The sequence below is a fragment of the Camelus bactrianus genome, chromosome 32 (genome assembly GCF_048773025.1).
Source record: "Camelus bactrianus isolate YW-2024 breed Bactrian camel chromosome 32, ASM4877302v1, whole genome shotgun sequence".
In the NCBI taxonomy this organism is placed as follows: Eukaryota; Metazoa; Chordata; class Mammalia; order Artiodactyla; family Camelidae; genus Camelus; species Camelus bactrianus.
The window spans coordinates 12,940,673-12,958,208 of record NC_133570.1 but is presented as its reverse complement, the minus strand read 5'-3'; the positions used below and the strand labels follow the sequence as shown (position 1 = coordinate 12,958,208).

The window sequence follows — 17,536 nt, the reverse complement described above, 5'->3', positions numbered from 1 at the left end:
GGGATAATAACCCTGCTTTATCTTCCCCAGGAGGCGGTGAGATAATTGAGGGGCGGCCACTTTCTTTGAAAAGACTCAAGGGTTGTACAAACATCACGGGTTTTTACGATCATTCTCGCCACAGCTTCCGGGCCCCCCGAGACGCCCGTGCCAAGGTGTTCCAAGCCCCTCTAGTGCTCATGCACGAGCCCATTCCACAGCTGGGCAGGCTGACTCGCTCTGACCTCTGGCAACATGACAGGGTGAACGAAGGGCATAACCAGTTGAAGACATCAAATAAGATTCCTGGTGCCTGCCCATGGACTCTAAAGTTTTGCATGTAAATGAACACGCCTTTGTGGAGGGAACAAAGGGAAGTGGGCTGGAAGGGTCCAGGACCTTTGCTCCCAGAAGCTCTGAGTACTGCTTCTTCCTGAAAGGTACTGTGAGGCTTCTAGGCATTAATAAGATCAAGTGACCTCATGCTAATTGGCCCAGGATTCCAGACTGAGATCCTGCTGGATCTTGGAAAATGTTGGGTCAACCTTCTCCATCAATTCAGAGACAATGTCTGTTGCTTTACATGCCACATGCCCAAAGCATTGCCCAGAGACCTGTCACACAGTAGGTGCTCAAATGTTTGTTGAAAAAATGAATAAGCAATTAAACCCATGAATGAACAAAAGAATCAATGTCTCCTGGGGACACCAGTCAATATGTGCCTTATATGTCCCCATTTCACACCTGCTGCCAACATGAACACAATCCTATAGTCTTTCCCTAGAAATCCAGATGCAGTCCAATCCTTGTGACAGCCACTTCCAATCATTCATTTGTCAACTGTCAATTAAGGTCCTCAACTGTGCCAGGCACTGTGCTGGGTACTGTGGAGCCAGATAACATGCAAAATCTCTACCCTCCAGCTCCTTACATTCTACTGGCATTGGCAGAAGCAAGGAAACCTATGTGCCACGTGGGTCTTCCTGGAGTAACCAGAGGAGGGATCCTGTCAGAGATACTTTGTCTCCAGGGGTCAACCATTGCTTTTCTTATCTGTACAGTGGTCACACTCTGTCCACACCCCGGGTCTGAGCATCTGATCGATTGCTGAGTCCTGTTGTGTTTACGTCCTAATAATATTTTATTCTGGTTGCCTTCCCTCATTGCCACTCCCGAATCCAGAACACCATCAGTGCTCACTGGGCAGCTGCCGCAGCCCCTGCTCCTGCCATCCTTCCCTCGTTATCCTCCCAATGGCTTGAGCACAGCACCCTGACTTGGGGGACAACTGACAAACACTGCATCGTGTTTTTGTTTTGACAGCCGAGGACCGATACAAGGTAGCCCAGCACTGGCATTTCTGCAGTTGTGACCGAAACAGGATGTACAGAAGCTAAACACACAAGCTCCGGATTCAGATTTCCAACGTCAAATGTTGGTCTTTGCCACTCACCCCTTGTGCGTTCTTAAACTTAACCTTAACCTTAACCTTAACCTCTCTGCACCTCAGTGTCCTTACCTGCAAAATAGATAAAATTTTTATTTACCTTACAGGCTCATGGCAAAGTTTATTCCCATTAATATATGGAAAAGGTTTACAACAGTGTGAAGCATGACGCAGTGAGCGCTCTATAAGTGTTATCCATTATTGATGTTTTCATCTGGCAAAGTGTTGTGAGGGCAATTAAGTAAGACAAAGTACATTACTTGAGGTACATTGCACTCTTGCTTCTGAACAAATATATTTGTTATTTTCCCTGGTCAGACCATGTAGCACTTTTGAACAAATTACGCACATGCAGAACATTTTTGAGTACTCCTGGGCACGCTAGGCAAACTCCATAGAGACATCCTTCCTCCGCCGCCAAGTGCATTCTCGTCCCATCTCTATCACCAAACTAACACGTACCCCTAGAGCTCCCTCTTGTTAATCACAAGATGTTGCTCCATGCTTACCCACCCCAAGCTTGCCAGATGTTTAAGTTCCTTCTCTCTGTTCACAAGCATCTTCGCCCTCTGACAATTCTCCCTGCGGTGGGAGAAGACGCGTGGATGCTGGTCTCCACCTGCGACTGCTGGCTGATAAATTCTGGTACCTCTCCCGCCTCCCCCACCACCACTTTTTCCTCTTTGACTATTCCCAAGCCCTCTGTCACTGTCTGTTAGATTTTCACTGCAGGAAAAAAAAATTACTTCCTAAAATGTTCAAAAGTCCTTCCTTGGTTTGTTATTAAAGCAATTATCTAGCATAACACACTGAAATTGCAAAAGGTATTCTAATGGGAAACAAATGCTCCAGACAAACGACCGACCGGACTCAGAATCTTTGTTGAAAAATGAGAGGAAGGCGATTAGTGGGGAAAGGCAAGGGAGGAAAGATTTTCCACCTGGCCTTGGACAGTACATCAAACGGCCGTCAAAAGGATGCTATTTATAATCATTATTGCTCTGTCTTTGGAGCCCTGTTGGTCCAACTGTGCCTCTTGCCTGTTTCTGTCTTCCCTACTCGATCCCCTCTACCCACCTCTGCCTGCAACCCAGTTCATGTGGCTGCCATCTTTCAGGGCTCAGTCACAGGGGGCCATGTCCTGGGAAAGTTTGCATGGTTTGAGGTCCTTGTGCAATCAAGACAGGCTCCTATGTGTCTTCATGCAGACCCTACCATCTTTATAAATTCATTCAACTTTTCAATAGGTAACTGCCAACAACAAAACTCAACATCTCGAAGATACGCTGAACTGCACATATGTCCAATGGAAATGCTAATTTTCTGGGGATGGGGGCTGGAGTAGAATGAATACCCCGGGGGAAAAAAAAGCCAAGAAGAAGATACAGCCATTCCACAAACATTGATCAGGCACTGACAATGTGTGTGTTGCTGTACGTAGCACTGGGAAGCTATCGTGAAAATGATATCTTCAAGTGTTGATGCTAGTGTAGAAGGTAGATTTAATCTGGGGCCAACTCCTGTTGATTGGCCAGTACTACCTGGAACCATAACTTGCAAAGATTCTGAGCTTGGAAGGAAATAACTCTGTGATTAATTAGTGATGCCTGCCAAGGACACAAAGGGAGCAATGGCAGCACTCTGCATATATGACAAAGTTTGTTTAGCGCTGCCCTTCTCAAACTTCACTGTACGTGCAAGTTAACTGGGACCTTGCTGAACTGCAGGTTCTAATTCAGGAGAGTCTACATTTCTCCCAGGGGAATGCTTATGCTTCTGGCCTATGGGTCTCACTTTGAGTAGCAAGTGTTTAGTGGAACCTTCCAATGAAACCACCACTTTCCCAGACCTGTCATTCCCATGGTGAAATAACTCTGTCTAAATCATTGTACTGGAGAACAAGCGATTCCAGGGTATATTCTGAAAGAGCCATTCAGCATCTGGTCTCTGAGGTTCCCGAAATTGAAGGCAGTGGTTCAGCCAGCTCAGATCTTGAACAGGTGGCTTCCATTGATTGGCTGAGAGCAAATGAAGGCTCCCAGAGGGTTAGAGCCTTAGCTCGGAGCCCCAACCAGAAGTTCAGATGTTTTGCCAAGTCAGTTCCGAGGCTTCCACATGTCTCTGGAGGCCTCCCAGGCACTCAGTCTAAAGCTCCAGAAGGTTCCATTCCCGGGTGAGCCTTTGGGCAATACCGCCTCCCCAACGGCTGCACAGATGATCACTTCAAAGGTCTTCTTTCTTGTGGTATTTTACTGCCTCTGACCTTGGCAAGGAACCATCAGCCCAGAGGCGTATGAAAGTGAAAAAGAAAAGAGAAAACATGGTTCATCAACTCCCCAAATCCTAGCCAAGCAAACTTTGCCAAAGCGCTTTGCTTAGGCTAAGTCTGAGTTTGGATGAAGGTCCAATGAGAACTTAAGAGAGTCAGTTAACCCTTGATTTAGCTCCACACTTGAATCCTACTGAAGAGCAAAAGGCACCCACCAGGTAGGTGGTGTGGTATTTAAAATATTCCAATTGCTCAAAGAAAATCTCCTATCCATGCAGTGAGAGGAGTGACACAGTGTACAGATCTGTTCTGGGTGACCAGAGATATGTCTCTGCTGAGCAGGGGTGGATGGAGATGAATTTGAGAGCAGAGGACATGCAAATCAAACTTTTAGGGGTGGAGATTCTGCTTCACTGCTTATCTGCTACATCTCACGCTCTTTCCTGCCCGTGTGCTGCTGTCCAGCTGGCCTGCCCATCTTTCTGTTCCTCTAGGCTCATTCCTACCCCAGTGCCTTTGCAGCTGCTATGCCTTCTGCTTGGAAGGATCTTCCACAACCATATGGCTGCTTCCCTCTCATCATCTGAGTTACACCTCACATTACACCTCTTCAGAGAGGTCTTAACTGATCATCCTGTCTGAAGGAGCCCTCTGGCCATGTTTATCACATTGTTCAAAATCAGTTTGTTCCCTAGCACTTATCTCTATCTGAAATCAAACTGTAGTTTTAAAAATCTGTTTATAGGTTAGTTGTCTGTATATCCTTCTAGAATATAAGCCCCGTGAGGGCAGAAATTTGTCTTCTGCTCTCTAGTGTATTTCCACATACTTCAAAGAGTTCCTGACACATAGAAATTACTCAATATATATATTTATTATTTCTGTGGAATAAATGATCCCTCTGGCCACAGAGTTTGGCTCAGGGATGGTCATGTGGTTAAGGCAAGGCCAGTAAGAGTGTTTCAGGACAGTTTCTCTGGAGTTAATGGGAAGGGAAGTCACTTTCCATGGATCAAACTAGAGAAGGATGTGGGTGTTGAGCTGTTGGCAGCCATCTCATCTGCTGGGTGGAGAAAGCCTGTCTAAGCTATGGATTCAGCACTGACAGCAAACGGTGAGCCTTTCCTGAACCCAGGAGGTGATCTGGATCTGTGTTAAGTCCTCCTCTACCACTTCTTGGCTAGGGAACCCTGTCACGGGTTGGATGCTGGTTCCCCTGCAAAATATGTCCACCAAGAATCTGTAAATGTGACATTTGGTCAAAGGTCTTTGCAGATGTAATTAAATTAGGGATCTTGAGATGACATCACCCTGGATTCTCCAGGTGGGCCCTAAATTCAATGACAAGTCCCCTTACAAGCAAAAGTCAAAAGGAGATTTGAGAAACACAGAGGAAAAGGTGATGTGAAGACAGGGGCAGAGACTGGAGAGATGTAGCCATGAGCCGAGGGACGCCTGGAGCCCTGAGAGGCTGGAAGAGGCCAGGGACAGACTCTCCCCTACAGCCTGCAGATGATGCCCTGCCGACAGCCCGATTGTGACCCAGTGATGCTGATTTCAGACTTCCGGCCTCCAAACCTGTGAGAAAACAAATTTCTGCTGCTGCAAATCTCCAAGCTTGTGGTAAACTGTTAAGAGTCGTCACAGGAGACGAACACAGACCTCCATCCCCTTCTCAGCCTCGGTCTCCTTTTCGGGAAAATCAGAATCATCATCCCTGCCCTGTTTTCATCAAATGATGTCAAATTCAGCTGGACTCAAATCCCAGCTCACTCACTCGCTGTGGGATCGCAGGCAGCCATTGTTTTCTCCAAGCCACAGTTCTTTATGAAATGAGTGCATTTCCAGTGTTCTCTCCATAGACTTGTTAGAGAATTCAGTGAAGTCATGCATCTTAAGTTCTTTGTCTGGTGCTTGGCACATAGTTAATGTTCAATAAATGACTAGACTATTTTAGATGAAAGCACGTTTGCATTTGCTTGCACTGGTGTTGCCCTCTTGAAGGTGTCATTGTCACAGAAAATCCTTGAATTATTATTTCAGGAACGGTCCTACATGCCAACGAACAGTGCATTGCAGTGCGTTGTCATTTTCAGATCAGTGGTTTCTGAACTTGATCATTAGCTGCCAAGGCGGCTGATGAAGAATTATTCAGAGATATGGTTAAACACACAGGTTACAGGATTCCACCAGATAGTCCTTAATTGAGAATTCTGGAAGTAGGACCAGGAACCTGGATTTCAAATCAGCAGAGCTACAAGTGGGACCCACTCCTTTTTTTTTTTTTAATTTTTTAAATCGAAGTTTAGTTGATTTACAATGTTGTGTTCATTTCTGGTGTACAGCATAGTGATTCGGTTATACAGATACACACATTCTTTTCCATTATAGATTATTACAAGATATCAAATGTAGTTCCCTGTGCTATACAGTAGGACCTTGCTGTTCATCTGTTGTATATATAGTAGTTTGGGGCCCACTCTTTTCGATCATTATTTCTATTATTATTCCTTGGAAGACAGCTGCTGAAAATATGCCAGATACGACCGACTCCCAGAAGCTGTGCCGGGGTCTCCCCGTTCCCTCCTAGCTTCTAGGCCAGCGGACTGTGGGATCGGCTGGAGACAGCCTCTCCCCGCGGGCGGGTCCCCCCGGGACCATGTCCGGGCAGTCGGTGAGCCCTTCATCAGCCCTGTGATGTGTGTTCCTTGTTGGGCGAGGGATAAACAGCACAAAGGGCAATGGAATCCAGAAATCTCAGGCATGCTGTCTGGTTCCTTCATCCCAGTTGTGGAACCACAGCCGGGATTCGGAACCTCAGCCAGAGACACAAGCCACCCCATCTGCCTCCTGAAGGCCGTTTGCTGGAAGGAGAGACCATGTTTGGAAAAGGCCTGTAGCCATCAACTGTGTTATCATCTTCTTCCTTTCGTTTTCTACATGGAAGAGGCAAAAACTTGAAGTTAAAAGGCCCTGCTCGCTCACAGCCTTGGATGCACGGGTCACTGGGATGCTGGAAACCCCGAGCGGCTCCCAAAGGCAGACTGTTTGGAAAGGGAACTGCTCCCTGAATTCAAAGTCTGCCTCCGTGTCGTAGACATTTGTTCGTTTTCTGGCTACTCAGAGCTGAATGAAGAAGAGCATAAAACTTTTCTGGTACCCATGTCTCTACTAATAGAGAACAACTAAAGGAACACTGAGCAGGCCTCCTGTCTCAGGAACAACAAAGTTTTCATACTCTCAGCCTGCGTCACTCATTTGCATGCCAGATCCCTGGAAAGTTTTGACTTTGTAAAACCTGTTTGACTGTGCTCCAGGCACTGGGGCCTGAAGGAGGCCTGTCAGGCCTCAGTCTCAGGATGGGATTAACTGCACGGGCTCTGGTGCCGTCTGACTGACTTCAAATCATAGCTCCATCACTTTTGGGAGAACCGCACCTCAGCTTTCCCAGTCTGTAAAATGGGCACAGCAGTACAACCTCTGACTCTGGATTATTGTAAGAAATAAGTCTGCCCAGAAAAGCATCTTGAAAAGGGCCAGCCCCACACACAGTAAGTTCTCAGTGTGTATTAGCTGGTAGTATTATCTTGCAAAGTTTTCCTCATGTCTCTGAGGCTACAATGGAGCTAATTCTCCCCGATTCACAGGCAGGTGGCCAGGCATAGATGGGATGGTACATGTTCAGTGCATAACACGGCACCTGGGACATATCACAGGGGTTCTGTCAAAGTCAAGTGCCTGTTTTCCTGTGAGTGGGTGTAAGTTTCACTTGCAAACACTTTTTTCAAGGAGCAGTGGGTGTCCCTGCGTTACCAGCTAACAGAAGATAAAAGAATCTCCATCCCTGGGGAGAAAGACACTCCACTCCATCAATGATTCAGGGTAGCCGTCTGGCCGTGATGGTCGGAGGAATACAAGACAGAATAAAATCTGGAGCAAACCCAGCAATCTGGAGCCTCGGGCCACACTTTCCATGCCAGCCGCTGTCCCCCTGAGGCTGCAGGGACATGGTAAGATGTCGTCCCCAGGTGCCAGATCGCAGTTCTCTCTGGAGGTGGGTCTGTTAGCACTATGTCCTTGTTCTGTCTTAACAGGCTGTCCTCACCTGCTCCAGCGATGATTGAATGCTTCAAACCTCTGAGACGGGGGTGGGGGGGGCACACATGGCAGGAGGACACAGAACTAGACACCAGCAATGGGTTTAAGGAAGGGGAAAGTCTGTTCTGCTCATTTCAAGAGTTTCTTTGGTTTCTTTAGGACCCTGTGCCAATGACTGGCTGAGAAATGGAAGTGTTTAGAGCATTTCCAGGGCAGAAAGAAGGTGTTTCTATGAGTAATTCTGCAACTGATTCTTTCTGCTTATGGAGCACCTGTTACTGATCACTGGGAATACAGCTGTCAATCAAACAGACAAGCATCCTGCCCTCTTGGAGGTGACACTCCACGGGGATGCAGGGATTGGGCAGAAGAATGATGACAGATGAAATGGCATTTGTTACCCCTTCGTGTCCTAGCTTTCCTCTAATCAGAGGCCCTGAGTGGAGGGTCAGCTGATGGTTGCGTGAGTTGTGTACTGCACACCCTCAGGGCGTACAAATCACACTGCAGGCTGTCAATGTGACACCACCATGCCCAGAGTCATTCAGTGCCTAGCCTGTTTGACCATAAGCATAGCTCTGGAGAATGGGGATGGGTGATTGTGTTGGGTCCTACTTAGATGGAGACAAAATGTAGCAAGTAGGGGAAAAAAAAAAATAACAAAAGATGTAACTTGTGGGCCCTACTCTCCTGCTTGTGTTGGTCTCAGTATTTCACAACTGCAGGAACGGCGTCCATCACCTACCAGGAAGGAACGACACATTAGACTGTGTGTTATTAGGTTTTTAAAATAAATCACAGTCAGCACATTCACGGATCCAACCAACCTAGGATTGAAAACACTCAAAAAAAAAATTTTCAGAAAGTTCCAAAGAGCAGAACTTGAATTTGCCAAGCACCAGCGACTATTCACGTAGTATTTATGTTGTATGCGGTATTGTAAGTAATCTAGAGGTGATTTAAAGTCTACGGGAGGATGTAGGTTATTTGCAAATATTACACCATTCTATATAAGGGATTTGAGCATCCTCAGATTTTGGTATTTCCAGCGGTCTTGGAACCAATCCCCCCCTGGATACCAAGGGATGATTATACCTCATGCAAGGCCAGTATATCAGTTATGAAAGTGTTAGGTGCTCTCTGAAGTAAATCCCAACATCTTAGTGGCTCTACACCCTACAAACTTTTTTCTCACTCAGGCAGGAATTCAACCAGGTATCCTGGCCATTTTTTATCCACCTAGACTCCTTTCATGTTGTAGCTTTTCCATGCCTTGGGGCCTCATCACACTCCGAATTTATGCAACAGAATATTTTCTCAAGAGAACAAGAAAGCAGATGGCAGCACAAATGCTTAGACGAGCCTTGTACTGGAAATGATGCGCATTGACTCTGCTCACATTCCATTGGCCAGACCTCAGTCACATGGCCTTGTCTTACAGAAAGGGAGGCAGGCAAATGTAGTCCGGCTGCGTACCCAGGAAGAAGAGGACACACATCATAGTCTCTGCCTCAGCTGGTTTCATTATTCCCATTTTCCAGATTCAAAACAGAGGTTCAGAGATGTTAAGTGAGTTGCCCAGCGTCACATAGAGAACAGGAATTGGGAATCAAAACCCCATGATTAAGCAACCAAGAAGATTCTTTTATTAACTGAGGACATTACTAAAGGAAATACTGAAATTGAGAAAAGTGGTTTTTCACTCATGCCCTTCGGTCTTACTATGAATTCTCCAAGGAACAATACTTCTTAGTCTGTGTCCTCTCTCTCAATACATCTCTCTCTCTGAAATTATCCCCACACTCTTACATCCATTCCAAATGTCATTTCCTTCACGAAGCAGAAAGCCTCATCTGATACACGAATAAATCCTTCTGCATTTGCCTTATCCTCCAAATCTTTAAAAAGGAGGGTGTGCATTTCACTTGTCCCTGGATTTGGTAACATCCAGCACCGTGGCTGACACCCAGAGGAGACTCAGAGACTCTCCTTGGTTTGAGGTCATAACAAGCAGAAAGCTTTTTGAACCTGTCTGACTTATCTGTGTATTTGTCAAAAGCCCACGACACTGAATGATGATTCTAAATTCTAACATTTAAAAAATGGTTCCCGGTCTTATGTATCAATGTAGCGTTAAGTTGGGTTGTAACAGTGTTCAAACTAACAGCAGTCTACATGAAGCAGAACTGTATTTCTCTTTCCCATATAAACCCAAGGGTAAGAGGTCCAGAGCTAATCTGAGGCTTCTGCATCGCCATGTCCCCAGAGGCCCAGGCTCCTTTCGGAGTTTTGCTAGGCCGTCCCGAGGCTGTGGCCCGTGCTTTCATAGTCCAAGTTGGCTGCCACGGTGGCAGTTAGTGTATTCAAGAGAAAGAGACAAAAAAAATAAAAAAGGAAAACAAGCAGATGAATAAAACAAACAAGATCTGATCCAGCTGTTTTTTTTGGAAAAGTTCTTAAAGCCTATTGGCCAAAACTTAGACTAATGGCCAAGCCTAACACCCAGAGAAGCTGCAGTCTTGATTCTTGCTGTCTAGATGTCTGAAATGGTGTATATGTACTCTTGGTTGGGGGGAGCGGGGTTGTTGGGAGGTGATTCGAGTAGATGGAAATGAGAATGGAAGCTGGAGGAAAGGTGCAGCCTTTCAACACCTGCTGAGCCGGCTTTAATAACAGGTGCCACGCACTCCTGCCAGCTGTCTCCCCTGACTCTTCTTAGGGCAGGAGACCTCCCGTGTCTCCACGCTTTTTACTCTCACGACCTCCTCCGGTGCACTCACCCAAACTCCAGGCATGAAGTTTCTAATCTAAATAATTGAATCTTCAGACCTCTTACTTGGGTGAGATTTTACTAGCGTAGGGTGCCCCTCAGCCCCGTGAGCTGCCTCTTGTCCTTCCTGCCTCCATATGAGAAGAAGATGAAGAGTCAGTCTCTGGGGGGTGACCTGAAAAAAAGTCTCTTCTTTTTTTTTTTCTTTTCTGATTCCACTTTATCCAAAATGAGGAAGCAAGTCCGGCTGGAACTTGTTACCAGGGTCTAGACGCGGGAAGCACACTGATGTCCCAGCGTGGCTCTAGCTCAGCGGTAGAGCGCATTGCTTAGCATGCTTGAAGTCCTGGGTTCAATCCCCAGTACCTCCATTAAAAAAAAAAAAAAAAAAGGAAGCTCACTGGTGTCCCAAGCCCAAGTAGGGCTCTACCAGAGAACTCAGCGCTCGGTGTCACCGAGTCTTGGCCGGGTCACCCGTCAGTATCAGCTGTCAGTAAAGCAGCGCCCTCCTTCCTGCTCGTCTGAACAGCTGCCTCTGTCGGGAACCTCCTTGGGAGGAGAGGCAAATGGCAATGCGTCGTGAGCTCAGGCCGAGCACCGTTCACGCACCGTGGAAACCTCACTCCTACCTCCAATAAGCACCTGCGGGCCAGAAGGCGCCGTGTGGTACAGCATCCGTCTCCAAGTCCCCACGCACTCGTTGCTGTCTCCGTTTTCCCACCGAGGAACCAGACACAGAAAGGCAGACTCTTCCTCAAGTTCACGACGCTTGGAAGGGGCAGGGCCAGAGCCCCAAAGCCAGTCTCCTGACCACCCCCCCGCAACTGCTTTAACCCCCGGAGACAGGATACATCGTATTCTCTAGTCTCCCCTTTTCCCCTTGCTTCCTCCTCTTTCTGCAGTTATGTATTTTTACTTTTACATTTCATTTTCTCTCTCTTCATTGTTCTTGTTTTTCTCGTTCTTTTTTTTTTTTTTTTTTTTAATAGTCCGACTGAATTCTTAGCAGAATAAACAAATTTGCATTCCTGCACAATGGTCTGCGGACGTTCTTGTCTCTGCCCCACCGGACATTTAGTTCTTTAACTCTGTGACTGGGTCTTCATTTGTGCAGCCTCGGCACCTCTTCGCAGCCTTCGTGCATTGCTGGTCCTTAATCTATGTCGGAGGACAAAATTCAGTCCCATGTCCTCCCTCTTCAAGGCATGCCGGCAAACTGGAATTCCATTTCCTGGTGGGACAGGCACTGGCCTCTTGAGCAATCTCTGGCTGGACAAGGATGGGTTTTCTTTGATCTTTCTGGGTGATCTTGAGCGAGTAATGAAGCCAAGCTGGGCCAGCAGATTCTGGCAGCATCTGGGTCCATGATCCCATGTGGTATTTGGTACATGACTGCAAAGGAACTCTGTCCACCACGCCTGGGCCTGTCACTTCATGATGGGCAACTGAGTTTCCATAATACCTCAGGCCCTGCCACCTCACACCATCCCTCACGTGGATGGTCTCGAGTCATTGTCTTCTCTGGTGTTTGGCTTGGGTGGCTTGAAATAACCAGTCTGTTGAATATTGTTCAGTAAGTCCTTAACATGTGTTAGCTCATTGACTTTCACAGTAACCCCATGGGCTGGACACTAATATTATCCACATGTTACAAAGGAGAAAACTGTCACACGTGACTGGGAGGGTTAGCTTTCTCAAGGTCACACAGTGGTAGAGCTGGGCCTCAAATCCAAGTATTCTGGCTCTGGGGTCCGTCCTCTGAAGCACGCCACTGTATGAAGATAAGCAAAACGTGGCAGCTGCAGGGGGATGACGCACCCGCCCCTGCTTAGCAGACCTCCTGGTGATTAGAGCTGACCACACGGAAGGCACAAATGGCCAAGTTCAGGGGCGCAGTTCTGTGCGACTTTGAAACAATACAGGGTGAGAAGCTGGTTGTCCACTGTTGTGTTCTGAGTTAGGCACACTTGGGTCTGATTTCTTTCTCTGTCTGTTACTGGATAGAGTAACTTTCAAGCTACCTGTCCCCCTTCTAATGACCACCTGCATGGAGTCCTTCACCCCAGTGATTCACCCTCAGAAGCCATGTTGTATAAGATGAGTCCATCCACTGCCAACCCCTGATGTTTGATCGGAGTTAAACACTTGACTAAAGCTAAGCCAATAAAACGTCTTGCCCAGGAATCTGGACTAGGGGCTGAGAGAGAGAGAGAGACACTATTATCTCACTGTCTTAATCTATATATAAGAGTTTGGTGGAGGTCATCCTTGATCACTATATGGATGGAGAAAAGAGAACCATGAAGCTAAGAGAGAAGAGAAAAAAATGTAAATCACATTTTTGAGCTCCTCATTCTCACCCTTTCCCCAGACCCACCTGCATCCTTGCCTTTGGGGGATGATGTAGAACTTTATTTTTCCCTTAAGGTAGCTTCTGGATTCCATTACTGGAAACTTCAAAGACGCATGCTCTGTTCCCTCCACCTGGAACGTAAATTTCCCAACTTTCTGCCCCTGCTGGCTCTTTCTTTAGCTCATCTTTTAAAATGTTGTCTTTCATTCACCATCTACATGGAATTCTTGGTACACCAGTAAGGGTGTAACAATATTTAATAAGTGAACGACTAAGTGAAATTCTGACTTAATACCTTCGATGAGCCTCAGTTTCCCTGACCGTGAAATGAAAGACGAGAAGGGTAACTCACAAGGTGGCTGTGAAGATGAAAGAAAAGATGTGCAGGGTACCTGGCATACAGGAGGCAGTGGGTGAATGGCGTCCACTCTGGGCAGGGGTGGTGCAGGCAACCACAGCCAGCATGTCCCATCATATAGGTATCTGATTTCTGCTTCAGGTAACATCCCCTTTCTATGTTTTGACTCAAACCCCCAGTGGGGCGAGACTGTGGAAAAGGAGTAATCTGAAATTAGATTTGCCACTACGATTCCCAAATCAGAATCCATTTTCACTTAATGTGTCTCTGTGCCCTGAGCGGTGCAGCTGTGCTGGGGATTAAAGGAGGAGGACAGATCTGTCTTCTAAAGAAGGGAGAATTTCCTGTACTGCTCTGTCAGGGTATTTGCTTTCCCACCATTTGTCTGGGTTGGATCCCCGATTTCCCCTCACACTGGCCCCTCCCTCACAAAAACCAGAGATCACGTTAAGCATCACCTCCTGGGACTGAGAAGAGAGGCAGACACACATTAATGTCGAGATCTCCAGGGTGCATCGAGAATAAATAAAATTCCTCCCTTCCCACTGCCCACGCCATACTCCAGGGATGCCCAGTATCTACTTGTCAGCTGTGCCAGCAGGTCTGGGAGATGACACCATGGAAGAAGACACAGCAGGGCCATGTAACAAAGCATTGGTGGGGGAGGTGAAGGCCCATCGCACAACAGATAACGAGTCTGCAGCCCCCGTCTCTCGGATATCCCCTCTGAAAGCCTCACCCACCCTGTTTCACAATAATCTTAACCCAACTGTGTAAATTCAAAAATAAATAAATAAATAAATAAGTTCCCACAGCTTGTAAAAGACTGGTACAAAGTGGGCCATTAAAATAATTGTGGCGATTTGCAAACTTTAAAAAAATGGAGGTGGCTTTCAAATAAACCACGTTGTGTAAGTCACCGATACGTCAGATGTTGGTGGAAACCATATAAGTGAACTCGTATCATGAGTGTATACCCCATGTTCTTTTCCAACCAGCTTGTTTTCTTCTCTCATGGGTGATGAGAGCTGAATCTTATGGTACAGTGGAAAAGGCACTGGACTGGAGTTAAATAGTAGCATGGTATATAATTCCGGCAAGTAACTTTTATTTAGGATTTAGGTGACCCAGCTAGAAAAGGTGGTAACTGGACTGGAGGTAGGAGAGTGTCTGACTGGCTCACGGGTCATAACTTTCAACTGTCCTACCCAAAGCAGACATCACTAACTGATCCTTTCATTCTTTCCTGTTTAGCCCAGATATGGTCTCAGAGTCCATTTCAACCCACAGTTTCAGGGAGCCACCACCAGTTGATCAGATATAAACTTTGGGAAGAAACTTCTGTCATTCCTACACCAGATGATCTCAAAGTCCTTCATGCTATGCAAACACCGTATTCACATAGGGCAACTGCTCACGTCCCCACCACTCTAAGTTTGTAACGGAACTTTTTACTTTCATACCTCCAGGCACACCCTCTGTAAGCTGCCTTCAAAAGAGTATCACTAGGAGTTAAGATTTCCAAATAAGAAACTACACTCGAGTTTAAAAAAAAAATTGGTTGACTCCTTTATCCCATAAAAACTTCAGAAGGACACGGGGGAATTAATGGAGATGACCTCAAAGTGATCCAGAGATGCTTCTGGATGATCCGTAAGATCTACCAAGAATCAGAACACAGGGAAGGTTGGTTCGCTGGCCTCCTACATGAGGTTTCTTCGGAGACCCAAGCTCAGTCCTGCCCGCTTGGTAGGGATTCATTTTCCCTTCAGATTACAGCTGATGAAGGCATTTGTCTACCTCTCAGAAGTCCTCAGGAGGAGCATGTGAAATTGTGGCTAGGTCTCAGAAGGTTTTTGCACCACGCCATAGCAGTGATGGTAAGTCCATCCAGGACCTGGCTCACCTAGGGAGGCTGGCATATGGCAGAGTGACGTCCCCCTAAAGCAATTCCACTTTGGTCAAAGAGCAGTTCTGGTCCAGCTGAGAAAAGAATATGGGTCTGACCGCCACTGATGTGCTGATGTTATTGGGCATAGCTGTTCCTGGCCTCAGGACACAGCTCTGAGTTTTTCGTCCACCAACCTCAGTGTCAAAGGCAATAAAACTATGATCTCCTAGAAAGATGGTGTCTGGAACTACTCTTTCAGGACCCAGGCCATGAAACTCACAGTAGCGTATCGAGTTTCTATGGTGCAGAATCTTCTCTGGTTTGGGCAAATGCCCCCACAAGGTAGGGGTGTCAGAATAAGGCTCAACGTAGTGACAGAAGCAGGTTTTTTGGCTGAAGTGGGGGAAAAGATGCTGAATTCTGCTTGCTTTCACTTTTGTCTGATGTACACATACGTCTCAGAGCAATGCTAACTGAGATACTGCACATCAGGCACTTAGCACAGGGTCTGGCGGGTAGACGGAGCTCAGTAATAGGAGGTATTGAGTGGATAATTACAACAGCATCACAAGCGGCTCCCTGGTCCTCTCTCTGCTCTAAGCAAGAGTGATGATGATGATGACGATACTGATGCTGATGGAGGTAAGTGTAATAATGGTTTTCCCACTCCTGCGTGCCAAGTAAGCTCGTCCACATTACCTCACTCGATCCTTTTAGTGTCTATAAATATTATTATGCCAATTTAACAGTTGTGGACGATGAGGCTCTCAGAGGTTAACTTGCTAAAATCTTGACAGCTAGCGACTGTAGGAGCCACAGTTTGAATCCCACCCCCTTCTCTTAATCGCCGTCCCTCATTCACTCGCCCAGTTAGGATTCATTGAGGACCTCCCAACTGTAGTCTACGTGCACTGTTTCTGATTCTGAGGACACAGCTGGGAACAAGACGGAGAAGATCCCAGCTTGTATGAAACTTACAGTTTAGTCGAGGAAGACAGACAATAAAAAAGGGAAAAGCAAACTTGATGATTCCAGATAGCAGTCAGGACTGTAAAGAAGGAGCAGAGTGAAATGTGATATGGAGTAATGGAGGTGGGGAGGGAGGAAGAGCACCTCAATTGAGTGCTAAGGAAGGGCCCTCAGAGGAGGACATATTGAGATCTAAACATAGGAAGTTGTTCTCATTTAAGGATCTCAGAGCAAATCCTACCGGGGATGTGCAAAGGCCCTGAGGCAGGAGTGACCTTGCCATATTTAGGGAAAATCAAGGCAACCAGAGTGGCTGGAGATGATAGGAGTGATTGTTCCAGCAACAGATGAGCCTGAAGAGGTGAGCAGAGGTCAGTTCACGAAACCATCCTTAGCACTTGACGCAAACTTGGCTCGTATGAGATGGTCAATGAATAGTGTCGGGTGGGTAGTTTCTTTTCATTAAAACTGGTTCCTGACCAGATGTCTTTTCTTTTTACCATAAGGAATGCTTCTCCATATTTCCTCCTAGTCAAAACGCAGTTTGAATGAGGAAAATTCAAGAAATAATTCATGGTTAAGCAGAAAGGACTGGAAAGAACTTTCCAAGCTGGACTCGACTGACCTTACACATGCAACAAATGTTTCTTAAGTGCCTACTCAGTTCCTGCCCTGGGATACTGGGACTCCTTGTTTCCACTTGGAAGGTAACCGTGGGCCTGTTATTCCTCAGAGATAAGGAAGCTGAGTCCTCTCCCTGAGTCACCCTGGACTCAGGGAAGAAGTTCAAAGCTCTAAATGGATTGTAAACATACAAGAGTCACAAGTCCTCAGAGTCACAAGGTTAGCAGAAGGGAAGGTCAGTGTGAGAGTTCTCGGACATGGATTTAAATCCTGAGTCTGCCACTTTCTAGTTAAATATCCCAGGTCAGCTGCTTCAGCTCCCTGAACCTCAATTTCCTCATCTGTATTATGGGGATAATAATAATACCTTGCTCATGCGAGGACACGTGCACTCTTAATGTATGTGTCATAATCCTCCCCGTACTGACGCAGACTATTGATAAGATAGAAATTATGGCTATTAATTATTATTATTTAGATAATTTTGACTCATAAAAAAGCAACTTGTCCTCAGAAGCACAGCCAGAGTGGGATATCAAAGGATGAGCATTGCATTAGAAGCCGTGAATCCAAGCTTCTGGTTCCAGCCCCAACCCTGACTGGCTGCGTTATCTTGGGCAGGTCATTTCCCCGAGCTGGGCTCTGAGCACCATGGTTTGCATCTCAGCTCGGAAGTGACAGGTTCCTTTACCTCTAGAGCAGAGCATCAAGGCACAGAAAGGCTAGGCTCCCCAAACCTGTGGTGCCCTTCCTGGGGGGGCCCACATCCACACAGTCA

General features: G+C 46.5%; 1 long non-coding RNA gene across 4 annotated transcripts in view; it reads left to right on the top strand.

The window, feature by feature from the left end:
* LOC123619309 (uncharacterized) overlaps positions 1–16,892 on the top strand; it is a 578,093-nt gene extending 561,201 nt beyond the window's left edge. For 2 of the 4 annotated variants that reach the window (XR_012503691.1, XR_012503692.1), the window contains exon 8: positions 1,303–7,240. This is a non-coding gene — a long non-coding RNA (uncharacterized LOC123619309). Of the gene's footprint in view, positions 1–1,302 lie in introns of all 4 variants that reach the window. The other 2 variants (XR_012503694.1, XR_012503693.1) reach the window with 2 other exon arrangements.
* Positions 16,893–17,536: the final 644 nt, after the last annotated feature.